This window comes from Phyllobates terribilis, unplaced genomic scaffold, assembly GCF_046119375.1.
Source record: "Phyllobates terribilis strain yellow unplaced genomic scaffold, ASM4611937v1 Scaffold_7__3_contigs__length_470593459, whole genome shotgun sequence".
NCBI lineage: Eukaryota > Metazoa > Chordata > Amphibia > Anura > Dendrobatidae > Phyllobates > Phyllobates terribilis.
The window spans coordinates 376,953,935-376,973,087 of NW_027362767.1; the positions used below are offsets into that span (position 1 = coordinate 376,953,935).

Below are 19,153 nucleotides of genomic sequence, written 5' to 3' on the forward strand. Positions count from 1 at the left end.
TGCTCTACTCATATTATAAATGAATAGGAAGAAACAAGGTTGTGCTAACTATATCTTTTAAAACCATAAAAATCAATCTATCCATAGAGATATAGACACATTTCCCCCAGTCCCCCCAAGATATGTTCATAGGCCCAAGGCTTATTCAGAGGCTCCTTGACTCGAGAGAGGTTCATGGGCCCAAGCCATCTACATAGATATCTTCAGGACATCTTGACGTAATAAAGCCAAGGTGTCGTCATAAACCATAAACCTTTCGATTGTGACCCTTTCTGATACAAATATCTCTCAGGAAAAAAAATATTTTAAGGAATATTACATCAGAGATCATCGTCCTTGGCAAGATCCCTATGACCAACACCCAGCTACCTGCTAAACTATAATCCTAATGGTGAGAGCAAGGTCCACACTTTTCCATAAGAGGCACCAAGTATAGAACTTAAACAAGACATTATATATTGGGACATAAATGGTGAGAAACGTGACAGTTCACCGTGATATTATCTTTAGCCAAGGTTACGAGAACCTGGACATTTCTAATGAAGCACTTTCTTCTACTGCACTTCAGCCTCTACTATTCTTGCCTGACAACTCCCTTCTTATTCATATGAGGTTTGGGGATGGATTTAAATAAAAATATATATATATATTATAAAAATATTAATATTTATTTGATCTTAGAATATTCCGTCATCTGTCATCTTGGTGTTAATAATTCTTCCATTCCCTTGATTGTAATATATTTTCCATTTTCTATTTCACCTATGAATGTTATACATTCTACAGAATTCTATATACATCAGCATAGCCCATTCTTGATGTGGCTTTTCATAGAATTGCAAATTGCCTCCATTCTGAAAACACACTGACTATGCGACTATGTAGTTTTATGGCAAATTAATATCTAATCCGGTGGGGCAGTTTGGGATAAATGATCACTAATTATTTTCTATAGCATAAAAGAACGAAATGTAACAAAAGTAATTCACAAAAAGAATTACTTTACTTTTATTTATTTATTTTACTCTTTCGGTTTTTTTATCTGCTACGATGATGATTGGGCATTTTTTTCCCTCCCCCCCCACATTAGAATTTAGTGTCTAAATAATTAGGAGAGAAATACCGAGCAAAACTGATACTTGTCCGCCCTTTTAATTTAACTTCAATCTTACAATCAATGAATATAAATTCACCAACCATCCAAACATTCCCAATTTTTATTTTTTTTCCGTAGGGAAATGACAAATCTATACGATGCAGCATTTCTTTCCATATGCTCTTCACAATGCTCGGACCGAATATTGTGTTTTTAAGACAGAATGAATTAATGCCCCTTAAATCAATAATTATTTTTTATTTCCTGAGATGGAGAAGACCTGACATTTTCCATAAGACAATTTTTTTTTAATTTATTTTTAAGAATTTTTTCCAATATTGGAAACAAATAAATAATATTAGTATTCTATCGTCAACTTACCTATGTGAGACTTTAGGTCCATGATGCTTTGAGTATATATAGTCCCCACCCAGATCCAGGTAGTTACTGATTCTCCGTCTTACCCTTTGTATGCATCCTAGTTATTGGAAAAGTCTGAATGAATACTCCTCCTTGATCGTGGTTTATCGAAACGAAGGTGTGTCTCCAAAACGCAGCGCCAGCATTCGCGCCGACGTGCGCATTTTATGCGGATGGCAACAGAAATGCTAGAGGCAAATGTGGGCAAAGCTTAGCAGTGCGTACTTCCAGGATTGGAGCTGCATCACCAAGTCTTTCGCGTAAATCCGAAGCTAGGGCTTTGGTTTAAAGGATGTCTTCCGCAAACATCTGTACGTCAATAAATATATAGGGTTTTTGCAGGAGCCAGCACTATAGATGTCTTCTTGGCTCCCTCCTGGTGTACATCTCTGCTCAGCAATGGATGATTGTATGAGGTGGTGCTGATCTGTGACACTCTGTTTTGTGAATGCGGATATTCTCAGTTATCTTGTGAATGAGTTGAGGGGGTGGAGAGAGGTGGAGTCTGCAGGGCTTTGTCAGTCTGCGTTCTAGATGTGTGGAGTCTCTGTTTCTCCCTCTCATTCTACAATCATATCTCCTTGTAGGAAATGTCCTCTTCTCTGCATCTGTCTTATAGAAAAATTAATGGCCAATTTCTCACCCAGCGTCCCTGGCTTTTCTTTCCCCCCCTTAAAAAAAAAAAAAGCATGCAACCCATCCCCAAAAGATGGGATTATTGAATGTAACAGAACAGATGACAGTATTTTTATTTCTTCGTCTCTTTCTGCCGGCTGTCTCAGGTTCCCTCTCACACGTTCTCTCTTCTCTCTCTCCTTTCTCTCTCTCTCCTTCCCTTTGCTGTAGTCCTAATGCTTAAGTGGCGTCATCCTTTGGAAATTGAATCGGTCCATTAGATCTCCCCATAGGCTTCTCTGTATCCGGTCCCATGGCTCTGACTGCAACAGAATTAAACAAGGAAAAATAATGCAAAAATGATTTTAAAGCAGCATTTCATCTGGCTGATGCTCAAAATAGATTTTTCATATTCAAGTCTATTTGGAAGTGTAATTTGTTTTGATACGAAACATAAATATATATATATATATAAATATGGTATATTTTTACAAAAAGGCAGACCCTTACCGGGGTTTTTCATATTAGGACCAGCCTTTACTGTTTTTTTTTCACTTTGGGATAAACCTTTACTGAGATCTTTCACATTAGGACAGATTTTCATTAGGATTGGTCTTTACTGGGATTTTCCACATAATTACAGACCTTTTTCTGGGATATTTCACATTAGGACAGACCTTTACTGGGATTTTTCACAATAGGACAGACCTTTACTGGGATTTTTCACAATAGGACAAACCTTTACTGGGATCATTCACATTATTACAGACCTTTACTGGGATTTTCCACATTGTTACAGACTTTTACTGGGATTTTTCACAATAGGACAAACCTTTACTGGGATTTTTCACATAATTACAGACCTTTACTGGGATTTTCCACATTATTACAGACTTTTACTGAGATTTTTTCACAATATTACAAATCTTTATTGGGATTTTTCACTTTAGAATTGGTCCTTACTGAGATTTTTTACATTTCAGACCTTTACTGAGATTTTTCACATTAGGACAGACATTTACTGAGATTTTTCACATAAGGACACACATTTACTGGGATTTTTTTCATTAGGATATACCTTTACTGGGATTTTTTTTATATCAGGACCGACCTTTACTTGGGTTTTTCACATTAGAGTAGACCTTTACTGAAATGTTTCACATTAGGACAGATTTACATTAGAAAAGGTCTTTACTGGGATTTTTCACAATAGGACATACCTTTACTGGGATTTTTCACATTGAGACAGATTTTTACTGGGATTTTCCACAATATTGCAGACCTTTACTGGGATTTTTCACATTAGAACAGACGTTTACTGAGATTTTTTCACAATAGGACAGACCTTTATTGGGATTTTTCACTTTAGAATTGGTCTTTATTGAGATTTTTTACATTTCAGACCATAACTGCAAGTTTTCACATTAGGACAGACTTTTACTGAAATGTTTCACATTAAGATACATTTACATTAGGATAGGTCTTTACTGGGATTTTCCACATTTTTACAGAACTTTACTTGGATTTTTCACATAAGAACAGACTTTTACTGGGATTTTTCACATTAGGACAGACATTTATTGGGGTTTTTCACATTAGGATAGACCTTTACTGAAATGTTTAACATTAGGACAGATTTACATTAGGATAAGTCTTTACTGGGATTTTCCACATTATTACAGACCTTTATTAGGATTTTTTACATTAGGATATACCTTGACTGAGATTTTTCACATTAATACAGACCTTTACTAGTATTTTTCCACTTTAGCATAGGTCTTTACTGAGATTTTTCACATTATTACAGACCTTTACTCGGATTTTTCACATTAGGACAGACCTTTATTCGGATTTTATACATTATTACAAACTATTAGCGTGATTTTTCCACTTTAGAATACAGTGGTGGCCAAAAGTATTGGCACCCCTGCAATTCTGTCAGATAATACTCAACTTCTTCCTGAAAATGATTGCAATCACAAATTCTTTGGTATTATTATCTTCATTTAATTTGTCTTCAATGAAAAAAGCACAAAAAGAATTGTCCTAAAGCCAAATTGGATATAATTCCACACAAAACCTAAAAAAAGGGGGTGGACAAAAGTATTGGCACCCTTTGAAAAATCATGTGATGCCTCTCTAATTCGTGTAATTAACAGCACCTGTAACTTACCTGTGGCACCTAACAGGTGTTGGCAATAACTAAATCACACTTGCAGCCAGTTAACATGGATTAAAGTTGACTCAACCTCTGTCCTGTGTCCTTGTGTGTACCACATTGAGCATGGAGAAAAGAAAGAAGACCAAAGAACTGTCTGAGGACTTGAGAAACCAAATTGTGAGGAAGCATGAGCTATCTCAAGTCTACAAGTCCATCTCCAAAGACCTGAATGTTCCTGTGTCTTCCGTGCGCAGTGTCATCAAGAAGTTTAAAGCCCATGGCACTGTGGCTAACCTCCCTAGATGTGGACGGAAAAGAAAAATTGACGAGAGATTTCAACGCAAGATTGTGCGGATGGTGGATAAAGAACCTCGACTAACATCCAAACAAGTTCAAGCTGCCCTGCAGTCCGAGGGTACAACAGTGTCAACCCGTACTATCCGTCGGCGTCTGAATGAAAAGGGACTGTATGGTAGGATACCCAGGAAGACCCCACTTCTTACCCCGAGACATAAAAAAGCCAGGCTGGAGTTTGCCAAAACTTACCTGAGAAAGCCTAAAACGTTTTGGAAGAATGTTCTCTGGTCAGATGAGACAAAAGTAGAGCTTTTTGGGAAAAAGCATCAACATAGAGTGTACAGGAAAAAAAAAGAGGCATTCAAAGAAAAGAACACGGTCCCTACAGTCAAACATGGCGGAGGTTGCCTGATGTTTTGGGGTTGCTTTGTTGCCTCTGGCACTGGACTGCTTGACCGTGTGCATGGCATTATGAAGTCTGAAGACTACCAACAAATTTTGCAGCATAATGTAGGGCCCAGTGTGAGAAAGCTGGGTCTCCCTCAGAGGTCATGGGTCTTCCAGCAGGACAATGACCCAAAACACACTTCCAAAAGCACTATAAAATGGTTTGAGAGAAAGCACTGGAGACTTCTAAGGTGGCCAGCAATGAGTCCAGACCTGAATCCCATAGAGCACCTGTGGAGAGATCTCAAAATGGCAGTTTGGAGAAGGCACCCTTCAAATATCAGGGACCTGGAGCAGTTTGCCAAAGAAGAATGGTCTACAATTCCAGCAGAGCATTGTAAGAAACTCATTGATGGTTACCGGAAGCGGTTGTTCGCAGTTATTTTGGCTAAAGGTTGTGCAACCAAGAATTAGGCTGAGGGTGACAATACTTTTGTCTGGCCCATTTTTGGTGTTTTGTGTGAAATGATGAATGATTTGATTTTTGCTTCATTCTCTTTTGTGTTTTTTCCTTGCAAGCAAATTAAATGAAGATAGTAATACCAAAGAATTTGTGATTGCAATCATTTTCAGGAAGAAACTGAGTATTATCTGACAGAATTGCAGGGGTGCCAATACTTTTGGCCACCACTGTAGGTCTTTACTGAGATTTTGCGCATTAGGACAGAACTTTACTGGTATTTTCACATTAGATAGACCTTTATCTGTGATTTTTACATTAAGATAGATCTTTAGTCAGATTTTTCACATGATTACATACCATTTTTGAGTTTTTTCACATTAGGATAGACCTTTACTGATAGTTTTTACATTAGAGTAGATCTTTACTGAGATTTTTCACAGTGGGAAGGACATACAGTATACTGATAATTTTAACATTAAAAGTACAACTAAAGAGATATCCCAACAGAAAATATTTCAATAAGTTTGGATCTGATTGCTGGGACCCGCAAACCTCCTACTCATATGATCAAATTGAGAAGTAGTTTGTCACGCAAGGTGAAAGACTAAGTGCAACACGAAGGGATAAGGGGGTAGTGGAGACCTCCCAGGCTGATCTGATATCACCCTGTCTCCCCTATGGTCCTTATATTGGTTTCTCACCAATCGCCGCACAGGAACCTAAAACCCTGTAATTCCCTAGAGCTAGGCCCTGGCTAGGGAAGGGGGGATGAGCGCTAGTCATTCCCCTCTAACAACTAAGGACAACAAGGTAGACAGACATGGGGAAAGTAACTTAACTTGAACTGCCATAAAGCAGACTGAAAGTATTTAAACACCCAGGCCAGCGTGTTAATTAGAGCAGGAGGGAGGTGGCTGCTGGGTCCTAGAGTGAGACAGCTTCTAAGAAGGTGTCTGTAATGCCAAACGAAGAGATCTCATGCAACCAACTGCAGAGTGACTGTCTATGACATCTGACACAACCGTGACAGTACCCCCTCCTCTATGAGAGGCCTCTGGACACTCAGGACTGGGTTTCTCAGGATAAGAGGTGTGAAATTAATGAACCAACTTGGGAGCATTTACCTCTGATGCTGACACCCACATCCTCTCTTCTGGACCATAACCCTTCCAGTGCACCAAGTATTGTAGGGAACGACCTTGGGGACGAGAATCTACAATCCTCGAAATCTGAAACTCCAGATTACCATCAACCATTACTGGAGGCGGTGGTAGGGGTGAGGGCTCCAGAGGTTCCACATATTTCTTAAGTAAGGACCTGTAGAAAACATTGTGGACATTAAGGGCCTGAGGAAGCTCAAGACAAAACACTGCTGGGCTAATGACGCCGGTTATTTTATAGGGACCAATAAACCTAGGTCCCAGCTTCCAAGAAGGGACCTTCAATTTGATATTCTTGGTAGACAACCACACAAAGTCATTCACATTCAGGTCCGGAACTGGCAAGCGTTTCCTGTGAGCCATATGTTTATACCTGTCTCCCATGATCTTTAAATTACTCAGGACCCCATGCCACACCGAAGAGAGTGACAAAGCAAAATGTTCCTCCTCAGGAATTCCCGAAGCTCCTTCTCCATTAAAGGTACAAAACTGTGGATGGTAACCGTATGCACCAAAGAACAGTGATCTGTCAGTGGATTCTTGACAATGATTATTAATGACAAACTCTGCGCCAGCGGTGAGTAGGATGACCAATCCTCCTGATTTTTGGAGACGAAACACCTGAGGAAGGTCTCCAAATTCTGATTGACGCGCTCGGTCTGTCCTTTCGTCTGAGGGTGCAAGGCAGAGGAAAAGGACAGCTGCATTTCCAGTCGAGAACAGAATGCTTTCCAAAACTTGGAAACAAACTGGGTCCCCAGATCTGACACCACATCGGAGGGAACACCGTGAAGCTGCACAATCTCATTTATGAACACCTGAGCAAGTGTCTTGGCATTTGGAAGAGCAGGTAATGCGATGAAGTGAACCATTTTACTGAACCTATCTACAATCACCAAAACCACCGTTTTGCCTGTAGAAACCGGTAGATCAGTAATAAAATCCATGGACAAGTGTGTCCATCGCCTACCAGGGATAGGTAGCGGAAGAAGAGTACCAGACAGACGGGTATACGAAAACTTAGAATGAACGCAAATACTACAAGCAGATACGTGTTCAATCACATCCCGATGCAACCCCGGCCACCAAAAACGATGAGAGAGGAGGTCTGTGGTTGCCTTACTACCTGGATGACCTGCAAGCACAGAGTTATGGTGTTCCTTAATTACTTTGCGGCGCAGATTAGGTGGTACAAATACCCTTCCTGAAGGGCAGGAGGCAGGGGCGTCCCCCTGAGCCTCCAACACTTCACCCTCCAGTTCAGGATATAATGCCAAAATGACTACCCCTTCTGTAGTATCGGGGCAGGGTTCTCATGGTCACCGCCACCAGGGAAGCTCCGGGACAAAGCATCAGCCTTGACATTTTCGACCCCTGGATGAAAAGTGACAACAAAATTGAACCTAGTAAAAAACAAGGACCATGTAGCTTGCCTAGGGTTGAGACGTTTAGCTGACTAGATATATGACAGGTTCTTATGGTCAGTAATAACAGTAATAGGAAACATCAGGTTGACTGCGTATATGAGCAGTGGCAAAATAATTCTTTAAGGAAGAAAAAGCCTGAAGAGAGGCATCTGACCATTTGGAAAAATCAGACCCCTTCTTAGTCATGTCACTAAGGGGTTTCACAATAACAGTAATTTTGGATAAATTTCCGGTTAAAATTAGTAAAGCCCAGAAAATGCTGCAGCGCCTTCAGGTTCTTAGACGGGCCCCAAAAAGGACTTCACGGATCTTCTCTGCAACTGAGCCTAGACTATGTGTCCTGCTTTTACTTCACCTGTTGCTCAGAAGTAAGACCTCTGGTTGGTAACCACTTTCCCTGGACGTCGGGGCCTTCATGGTTCCTGGTCCTGTAGGTGTCTAGCTTCAGGTTTGCCAGGGACTTGTAGCCCTCCAGGGATTCCGGTTATCCCTACTGGGTGTAAAGGGTCCCTGTAGGCTCGGACCCGGTGTCCGGTTTGTATAACGGGGTGAGCTTACTATGCTCCTCTGCCCCCCTTAGCTCCACTCTCCTTTTCTCCTCGCCGTCGACCACACTCGGGGCCCTCACTACTTGGCAGCTGGCATGCTGCGTCTTCACCACTCTCTGAGCGTCGGCACGCTCTCTGCTCACTCAGAGCTGTTTTCCTCTCTGAACACTAATCTGAAACTCTTGACAGGCTGAACTGAAACTAAGACTGAGCTGCCTAGCTCCACCCTCCTTTTATATATCCCTAACAGGCTCCCTCTGCTGGTCTGAGGTGATAGAGTGGAGGTGTGTGAATATGTGAGGGCCTCTTGTGGAGAAGTCCATCCATGCACCCTTCTGGGTCTGTGGCACCAATGTGTAGCAGGGCGCCACACTTACATTAAAAGCACCACTCCAGCGCTGCAATAAAATAAAACGCTGGAGTGGTGCTGTAAGATGGTAAAACCATACATGTAATCTTTCTAAAATCAATAATTACATTGTAACATACGTAAAGCACCTTCACTAGTTATCGGGGAGGCACATCAAAGTAGAATCTGCAGTAATCACACACAATTGATGACAACTCTCTGAACTCCTCCTACCAGTGCGAAAATCTTGGGCATGCACAGCAGCTGTCCTTCTCCCAGTGAAGAAGTTTGGAAGTTGCTGGCACATCAGTCATGCCTCTTTAGGTGTGAATAGTGAAATGCATCGGAGATTCATTGCACAGTCATGGCCGAAAGTGTTGGCACCCTTGAAATTGTTCCAGAAAATGAAGTATTTCTACCAAAAAGTTATTGCAATTACACATGTTTTGTTTTACACATGTTTATTTCCTTTGTGTGTATTGGAACAACTCAAAAAAAAACTGAAAAAAAAAGGCAAATTGGACATAATTTCACACTAAACTGCAAAAATGGGCAGGACAACATTGTTGGAACCTTTCAAAAATGTTGGTAAACAACTTTGCTTTAAGCATGCGATGCTTGTTCAAACTCACCTGTGAAAAGTAACAGGTGTGGGCAATATAAAAATCACACCTGAAACCAGATAAAAAGGGGAAAAGTTGACTCATTCTTTGCATTTTGTGTCTGTGTGTGCCAGACTAAGCATGAAGAACAAAAAGAAGAGAAGAGAACGGTCTGAGGACTTGAGAACCAAAATTGTTGCACAGAATCAACAATCTCAAGGTTACAAGTAGAGATGAGCGAACTTGTTTGGAAAACAATCGCCAATCTCAAAGTCGGCACGAACATTAAACATTCGAATTCGTGTTCGAATCCCCGAGCATTTTCCTCAAAATCAGCAAAATTGACCAAAGTTCGGTAAATGACAGAGTTTCCACTAGTGCTTTTGTTAGTACTTTCGCTAGGATAGTGGTGCTGTATGATGAGCACCACTATCGTGTCTGATAAGGGGAGGGGGTGGTGAGAGGTCAGAGGAGTGGCAGACTGTTTTTTTTTATTAACTTTTTGTGTGGAACCATCCCCAACATCCAGACACAAGAGCTTGTGTCATTGGCTGCGAAAGTCACATGTCCCTCTCCATATAAAAAGTGACATGCTGTTTTGGCGCCATTTTGTCAGTGTAAACAGCACATGGAAGCTGCTCCTCCTGCTGCTACAGGATAGTCAGATAGTTATCTGGGTGGTTGATTGTCAGCTAGGTCAGAAAGATAGGATCCTGTATGAAATCGACATTCCAGCATATCAATACTTTATGCTAATTGTGTGGCCCAGACACCAAGCCACATTTCAGCATATAGATCTTTTGTGCTAATATTGTGCTCCTGCCAGGAGTCCACATATCAGAATCTAAATTATTTGTGCATATAGCATGCTCCAGAAACCAGGCCACATTTCAGTATATAAATCTTTTGTGCTAATATTTTTGCTCCAGCCAGGAGTCCACATTTCAGAATCTAAATTGTGCTAATAGTGTGCTCTAGCCACACTATCTCAGCAAATAAATACTGGTTCTTAATTTAGTGACAGGTGACTGACAGGTCTGGGCCTAGGGTTGTGAAACATCTGGTTATAATAGGGGAAGGGTACATTCAACATGAGTGGGGAAAAAGTGAGGTTGTAGTGAAAGGCGGAATAGGCTTGGTGTTCAAGGTGTACGTGGGGTAGGTGGTAATGTTACTGAAAGCTCTACTGAACAAAAACAGTCTTGTCCAGTCCAAAGTCAACCGACAACTTCTGTTACAGGACGGGCTACTCCACTCCCTTTCTTTGGCAGCCGCACGGCGGTATGCCTTGTAGATGAGGGTCATAAATAGCATGTGCTCCTGTAGATGGCAAGCGCTGCATCAAGTGGCCTCTCCTTCTCTTCCTCCACCTCAACATCATACACAGAATAGTCCTCAAAAGTGGCACCCCAAGTACCCTTGTTTCCCCCAGCGTCACAACTCTTCAACTGCCCAACTGACTGTAGGGAACCACAGATGGGTGAGCCTGCAGAGCTGTTTACACATTCTATTCCATGGGCATTAGAGGTCTGCTCTAAAGATTCCCAGACTTAAGAGGAGGAAAGCATGTGCAGTGGTGCCCAAAATTCTTTTCAGTTGGACTCGGGGCCGGAAGAAGTAGGAGGTGGAGGAAAAGGAAGGCAAGGAGGTTACGTTACGGCCTCCCTCATAGACACGGAGTGATGCAACCACGACAAGCATGAACTGCGCGCTTGAGATCTCCCCTGAGTGGCTCAATGATATTGAGGTCAGGAGACTGAGATGGCCACTCCAGAACCTTCACTTTGTTCTGCTGGTGTAAACTTTTGAGCACAACTGTATTTATTCCAAAGGGTGTGCAACCAAATATTAAGCTGAGGGTGCAAACAATTTTGTCCAGACCATTTTAGGGGTTTTGTGTGAAATTATGTTTAATTTGCCTTTTTTTCCTTTGTTTTTTTTGTGTTGTTCCAATACACACAAAGGAAATAAACATGTGTATGTGGCGCCCCTGAGGGTTCAGTCGCCACAGGGGTACTGCACCTCAGAACGAGGTGTGGTATCTCCTCTCCCAGGTAAGGATGGAGTACTACACAGGACCCCAACCACACACTCAACACTACACCACTCCAGTTCTGAAGGGGGGCCTAAAAGCACCATACTGCTGCCCTGGGCCTGAATGGAGGAGTTGGGGGGAACCAAAGTTAGGGGGAACCACGTAGTGAGTGAGGGTGGAGGAAGCATTTACCTAAGCACTTTACTAGAATTCTATATAACGGGAGGCCATCCTTATAACAAGGTCTTTGGTCGTGGGTCCTTGGGACAGCAAGTCGGCACAAGGCTGCAGCCGGCTGAGGGTCCACAGTCCCCGGTCTCAGGCCTCGAGACGGGGGGTTGGGGCAGAGTTATAACCGGCTCTGTCCCCGGTCAGGGTCCAATCAAGAAGGCCCAGGAGGGGAGCAGAGGAGATAGGCTCCACAGGCGAAAGGATCTCAGGGGGTGCGGACAGAGCGGAGTCGCCACCTGCATACCTTATTCTGGCCCTGCCAGAGAGGCCCTGCCGCCAGAGGGGGTACTGGTCCCCGATTATCTGACTTTGCACTTCACATCTCTGTCGGAAAAGTCCGGAGGCTTATGTGGATCCCAGGGGGATACGGACGGAGCGGAGTCGCCACCTGTATGCCCTAATCTGAGTTTATCCAGAGGGACCCGGCCTTACGCCACGTTCTCATCACAAGTCACCAAAAAGGGCACCCAGTCGGTCCGGGAACTACACGTTACCCACAAGGGACATCGCAGTACCCGTACGGGACTCAGTGGGGGACACAAGGCGGGAGAAGTTCAACAAGAGAGGAACACACTAGAGCGGGGGTCCTGACAAGTGCTCCTGGACTACCGGGAGTGTGCTGAACCCCACCCTGGCGGCCGCAGCTCGCCGTGTGACAGCAGAGAGAAGCTCTGAGCTGACTACGCACCAAAGTGAGTAAAGACTTGGATGGCTTCAACTACCGCCTCTGTCTGTTCTTTCTCTCCGCGGCTCTGCACCCGTCAATGCTCTACTCTACTCCCTCTCTACACTGCTCTGAGGCCCCACTCCACCTGTGGGGAGTCGCACCAACTAAGCTGCCTGAACACCGGCCTCAGAGGACTGTCGCAGCGCTGGTGATCCTCACCAGACACCACGGGTGGCGTCACGAACATTCCCCTTTCCCATACAACTTCCCCCCTTCTCTTTTAAGAGTGATCCCAGGGTACGGGCCCGGGAGCCGGCCACCGCGACATCCCCCAAGATCAGGCAACAACAAAGCCCGGGTGCCGAGTCGTCCCCATCCCCTGGGCGCGTCATCTTCACTGACCGATTCCCCTGCTGAAGGCGACGTAGCCTAGACTCAGCCAAGGCGACTCGGTCAGGGTTCTCATAGATGAGGGCCAGAGCCCCAAAAAAAACATCTACAGATCGGTGACAAACCGAATCCTGAGGTAAAGAAAACGCCTAGGGCTGAGGATCTCACTGCAACAGTAAGATCACAATTCCTACCCACTGCTCCTCACTTCCGGAGGAGTAAGGATGAAGTTTAAAATACAGTTTGCAGGCCTCCTTGAATACAAAACTTGTCCCTAGCTCCTGAAAACCTGTCCGGGAGGGCAACTTTGGGTTTAGGCTGGACAGGCCTACCTGCAGAGACCCCCCCACATTAGCAACCTGTAGCTGCTGATGCTGTTGATGAATGTTACAGTGGAGGTCATTCACTTCCAGAGTCAGACCGCGCAGCTGCTCTGTGAGCTATGCAACTGAACCCATATCAAGGAGAAAGAAAAAAAAACACACCCGAAAAAAAAAATACACAATTAAACCAAAGTGTCAGTTTTTTTTTTCTCTATATGTGCAGGGCCGGTGATAATGTCACGCCAGATGTGGGAAAGACTAAATGCAACACGAAGGGATAAGGGAAAGGGAGCCAAGACACTAGGGAAAGGGGGGAGTGGAGACCTCATAGGGGAGACAGGGTGATATCAGATAAGCCTATCATCCCTATATTGGTTTCTCACCAATCGCCGCACAGGAACCTAAAATCCTGCATTTCCCTAGAGCTAGGCCCTGGCTAGGGAAGGGGGGATGAGCGCTAGCCAGTCCCCTCTAGCAACTAAAGACAACAAGGTAGACAGACACGGGGAAAGTAACTTAGCTTGAGCTGACTTCAGAGAGATTTCACCAAACATCCTCCTAGGCACCAGAGAGGAAATAAGAGCTGCACTTGCTGCAAGCTTTCACAAGGAAACATGTGAATATCACCGGCGCTGCCCTAAAGTAGACTGAAAGTATTTAAACACCCAGGGCAGCGTGTTAATTAGAGCAGGAGGGAGGTGGCCTATGGGTCCTAGAGTGAGACAGCTTCTAAGAACATGTCTGTAATGCCAAATGAAGAGATCTCCTGCTACCAACTGCAGGGTGACTGTCTGTCACATCTGACACACCCGTCACAGAGTTTGTATGAATCAGTAAGAGAGCATGGGCACTGCTGCTTCTTACAACTCAATAGTTGGGCAGGGTATGGCATCCCTTATATTATTCATTGCATACATGATAAATATTTTCTAGCAGAAAACCCCTTTATTATGCCTTTATCTCTTATCATAACAAAATTTCCGGGAAATTTGAGACCACAGGCAGGACTTGAATCTACGATTATTTGGTCTCTTGCTCTGTATACTGCAATACATTTGTATTTCAATATTTAGTTAAAATAATGCTTTCCTAGGCTCCACAGGAAAACAAATATGGCAGCCATGGGGGCCTTCAAAAGGCCTTCTTCTGTCATTAAAACCTATTGGTCCCCTGCAATTGCACTATTTAAATGTTGATTGCAGTAATTGACAGAGGCATTTAAATTGTTAAACAGCAGTGACTGGAGCTAGTTAGGATGATGGTGGCTATGCAACATAGCTGGCATCTCCCTGGTATGGTGCTCCATAGGCCAGAGGAGTGAGTAGCATTGGGGGCAGAGGAGCTTTACCAGCTCACCCCAGAAACCATATACCGGACACCGGGTCCGAGTCTGCAGGGATTCTTTACACCCAGCAGAAGACAACCAGAACCACTGGCGAACTACATGTCCCAGGAATACCAACCGCTGACTGTTGTACCAGGGTCAGGAGTTACCGAGGCCTCATATACCAGGGAGTGTGTACTCCAACAGAAGGCCCTACCACAGGATCAGCCGGTGCAGAACAGAGACTAAGTTAGGCCTAGCTCCAAGCAGGCCAGAGACTAACACTAAGTGGCGAAGAAACAGGAGGCCCTACACCTGCTCACTGGGGAGAGTCCTGCAGTGCACCCCTCACCCTACAGTGCTCCGGACGGTACCTGCATTTCCACCAGTAAAAGGTACAGAAGCAAACCGTTTGTGTGTGTCCCCTGTTCTTCCTTGGACCCGGCTGGGTCACCGCCATATCGTGCACCTCGTCAAACATCACTGCCCTAAGGCCTAGCTCCACCTGTGGGGAGCTACACCATCAAAGCTGCCGTAGCACCGGCCTCAGTGGACTGCCGCAGCGCTGGTGATCCTCACCAGACACCACAGGTGGCGTCACGAACTTTGACATTTCATTTTCCCCCTTTTTTAAGAGAGACCCAGGGTACGGGCCCGGGAGCCGACCACCGCGACATCCCCCAAGACCAGGCATTAAGGTCCGGGCACCGAGTAGTCCCCATCCCCTGGGCGCCACACATACACGAAGGCATGGCATGTGATATACTATTATTATGTCACATATCGGAAATGGATTAATGGCCTATTCTTATCAAATCAGCAGGAGAGTGGTTCCCAGCACCCCCAAGAATCAACTGATTGAAAGGGAAGCACCTTATCCCCTTCATTGTCTACAAGGCACAGCTCTTTATACTTGATATTGCAGATCAGTCCCATTACATTGAATTTGACTGAGCAACTGGGCAATAGCAAGCAAGCACTTTTTTTACAATGAGGAAATGAAACTTGACGGTTCCAAATATACAGTGTGGCAGAATAAGCTTGGTGGTTACAGAATCCAATAAATTGCAATTAATAGTTGAAAGTTACAAAACCTAACTTTGCTGTTCTGTTCCTGGGCCAGGAATCATGGGATACTCCACTGATAGACAGAAAGTGATGAGGCACCCAAAGAGGCTGACAGCTTTTCCACATTCTTCAGAGCTGCTATAGGCCCATGAAAGACTATATCCTAGACATAACCAGCCCTATGTAAGCATTAGTAGCTGGGTTATCCCAAAAATATCCTTGACCAACAAAGTCACTACCTATTATGGAATAGCTCCAAACCTCTCTTGACACTAAGGTTGGAAGTATGCACGTCCCTTGGTCTCTGCATTGCAGAAGTGGCCACACAGTCACAATGCAAGTTCTTTCATGGTACTGTTCCTCAAAGAACCATTCAGATTAAGGTAATTTGTAGTCACAGCACAACAGTTGCACACCTATATCAACCCTCCAGACAAATGAACAAAAAAGTTCCCGTAGGTCAATGTTGTCACAGATTGGTTCCATCATGTAACATGAAGCTCTGTAGCTGTACGTTCACTGTGCACATGAGGAAGTCTTCGTATCTACTCCCACTTTCTATATAGAGACCTCTTGATCTTGTTCCACGATTCTCACCCCGTCCACTTGCTTATGACGCGCCCCTGGGCCTGTGTCGCGCTGCGTTGCGCACGCGGGAGCTTACCCGGAGCCGGATCTGTTGAGGGTTGTAGTCTCGTGGCGGTGATCCGGTCCGTGCCCAGGGAGTCAGACTAAGTGGCACTGTTTTAGCGGTAGATGTTGGACGACTACGCCACCCGTTGAGTGCAGCCAGGGAGCTGCTGCTGCAGGGCAGACCGCTGAGGCCGGTGGTAGGATTGTGCAGCGTGATAGTATAACCCCCAACGGGAGGGGTATGGCCTCAGGGCAGCCGACGTGGATGATGGGGGTAGCAGGAACCACTCGGAGACGGTACTGTGTAGTTCAGGGTCTTTACTGGTGACAAAGATAGACCCTCCCGGAGTACTGGCTAGCGATTGGGGCCTGGTCAGTCCTTGAGCAGATGGGATCTCCCCTGGCCAGGCGGAGTTGTAGGCCTCCCAAACTAACAATACTCTTCTGGCTACCTTGCTAGAGGCGGGTATAAGTAGCCCACGTCCCTGAGTGTACCGTGTGGTGCTCACCCGTATGGCCGGTGACTCGGGGCCTTCGGGTTTCTGGGCCAGAGGACCTGCAATCCCCTGCCGGTCGGTTTCTGCTGCTGGATAGGAGTTAGTACCCACAGCCTCGGACTCCGGGTCCGGTGATAACTTCTCAGTCAGGGCGAGCTCTGCAGCTGCCAGCCCCTGACTCCTTGTAACACTGCTCCCTCAGAGCTCCTGTTGTTTCTTCCTATATTTGCTTCTTTTCTCTGCTTCTTCTCTACTCACTCACCCTGCCTCAGCCCTAGGTTTTTATAGGGGAAGTTCTTCCCCTCCCAGGACTGGGCAGGAGGTGTGGCATGCATAGGATCCCTGACCAAGAGACCTCCCACCTGCTCTCAGACATAACATTGCTGTTACTGTGGAAAACCAGACCCCTGGGGTGCCACATTCCCCCCTAGTGAAATTTAGTACTCCGGGACTAAACATATTTTAGAAAAACATAACAAGATATAACAATAACAATAAAGAAACACATAAAGGTGGTCACGGCATGTCCGTAACCGGGTGCAGTCTTTGAAGAAAGCAAGGTGTCCATTTCACCAAAACAGGGAGACGTAACCAGGTAGGGGTCTGTCCTGCCCCGAGTCCTTAACAGTCTTTAGTCCGTCCTGGGTTACGCTCCAACTATGTACAAAGGATTCCCGGTAAATCCACCAAGGACTCCTAAAAATAACTAGAAACACATAATTATACACAAGCAACAATAAACAGGTAACCACAAATAAAACAATTTATACACTTCAAATCCTCCAACGTGCGGGTAACTGGCCCCTAGTGGCCCTAGTGGACCTACGGAGCTGACTGTCTGGCCCTGAACTACAGGGTGTAGGAGCTGTTAAGGGTAAACTGGGCAGCGGTCTACGGGCCCTTTGGCTCACTAGGGATATGGCAGGCTCACTGCAAGCAGAGGGTTGATCCTCCTGGTCTGCTGGTGTGGGGTCTTCTGCCTCCTGGACCGGCTGTTCTTCCAGCTCTACCTGTTGCTCCGTAGGTGCTTGGGATGCTGGTTGGAGGAAGGTGAGTACGGGTACCACAACTGCACCATTGACTTGAGTCCAAGACCGAGGGAAGTCTCCGAGCACAGTATTAACCATGTCTTCCCTTTCCTCTACGGGTCGAGGGTCTTCTTGTTCCTCTTCAGGGTTCCGTAGCTGTTCGGGACACTTCTTCAGGTGATCCCGGGATACAATGGTTGTGGTTTCCCCTCCGTCTTTACTGATGGTACAGACCTTTGGGTTGTCGTGGCTTGAGGGCAGTACGGTGTACGGGTCCTTCTCCCACTGGTCGTCCAACTTGTGGAGCCGTCTTTTCCTCTTCAAGACCTGCTCTCCGGGTACCAGGGGAACAGCGGGAGCATACTGGTTGTAAGTTTTCTCTTGTCTTTCCCTAGCCTGACAGAGACTTCGCTCCACGCTCTCCTGTACTCTCCGGTACTGCTGCTGCCTCTCTGTGTCCCAGTCTGCTTCTGATGAAGTGTCCTCAGGTGTCAGGACTCCCATTTCCAGGTCAACAGGTAACTTACCAGGTCTCGCCCTCATTGAGTAAGCCGGGGTACAGTTGGTGGAACCTACCAGGATGTGGTTGTATAGGTCCACCAGATCGGGCAGCTTCTCAGGCCACAGACTGCGTTCTTCCAGGGGCAACGTTTTCAGAAGATCCATTACCACCTGGTTCATTTTCTCACAAAGTCCATTAGTTTGCGGATGATAGGGTGTCGTCCTTATCTTCCGGCAGCCATACAGAGTGCAGAATTCTTGGAAGACCTCCGCTTCAAAGGCAGGTCCCTGGTCTGTCAACACTTGGTCCGGGTACCCGTGTGGACGGCAGAAATGCTGCTGGAAGGCTCTCGCTGCTGTTCGAGCTGTTAAGTCCTTGACGGGGACGACAACCAAGAACCGGGAGTAGTGATCCACGATGGTTAGTGTGTAGACGTAGCCACTTCTGCTTGAGGTCAGTTTTACATGATCCAAGGCTACCAGTTCCAACGGCTGCCGGGTGACGATGGACTGCAGGGGAGTCTTCTGGCTGGCACGGTCCTTCCTTCTTAGGTTGCACGGGCCACAGTCTCTGCACCACCTCTCGATGGTTCCCCTCATGCCTACCCAGTGGAACCGCTCGCGCAGCAGGAACTCCAGCTTCTTCCATCCGAAGTGTCCAGCCCCGTCGTGGTATGCCTCCATCACCATGGCTGCGTCTCTTCGTGGCACCACTACTTGCCAGATTAGTTCATGCGTCCGGGAGTTAACCATTCTGCGGCACAACTTCCCCTTATAAAGGAACAGTCGACTCTTCTCAGCCCACAGTTGCTTGGCTTCCTCCGGAGCGTCTGGGTCAAGGCGAGCCTCTGGCCGAGTCAGCATCTCCTTCACCAGTCGGACGGCAGGGTCACTGTCTTGCGTTTCCTCCCAGTTGTAGTGAGGCAAGGGG

At 45.6% G+C, this 19,153-nt stretch overlaps 1 protein-coding gene across 1 annotated transcript in view; it reads right to left on the reverse strand.

The window, feature by feature from the left end:
* Window positions 1–2,436, reverse strand: part of SPRY3 (sprouty RTK signaling antagonist 3) — a 28,879-nt gene extending 26,443 nt beyond the window's left edge. The window contains exon 1 of the mRNA XM_073641386.1: window positions 1,478–2,436. The gene's annotated coding sequence lies outside the window, so the exon portion shown is untranslated. The remainder of the gene's footprint in view (window positions 1–1,477) is intronic.
* Between the last annotated feature and the right edge of the window lie 16,717 nt (window positions 2,437–19,153).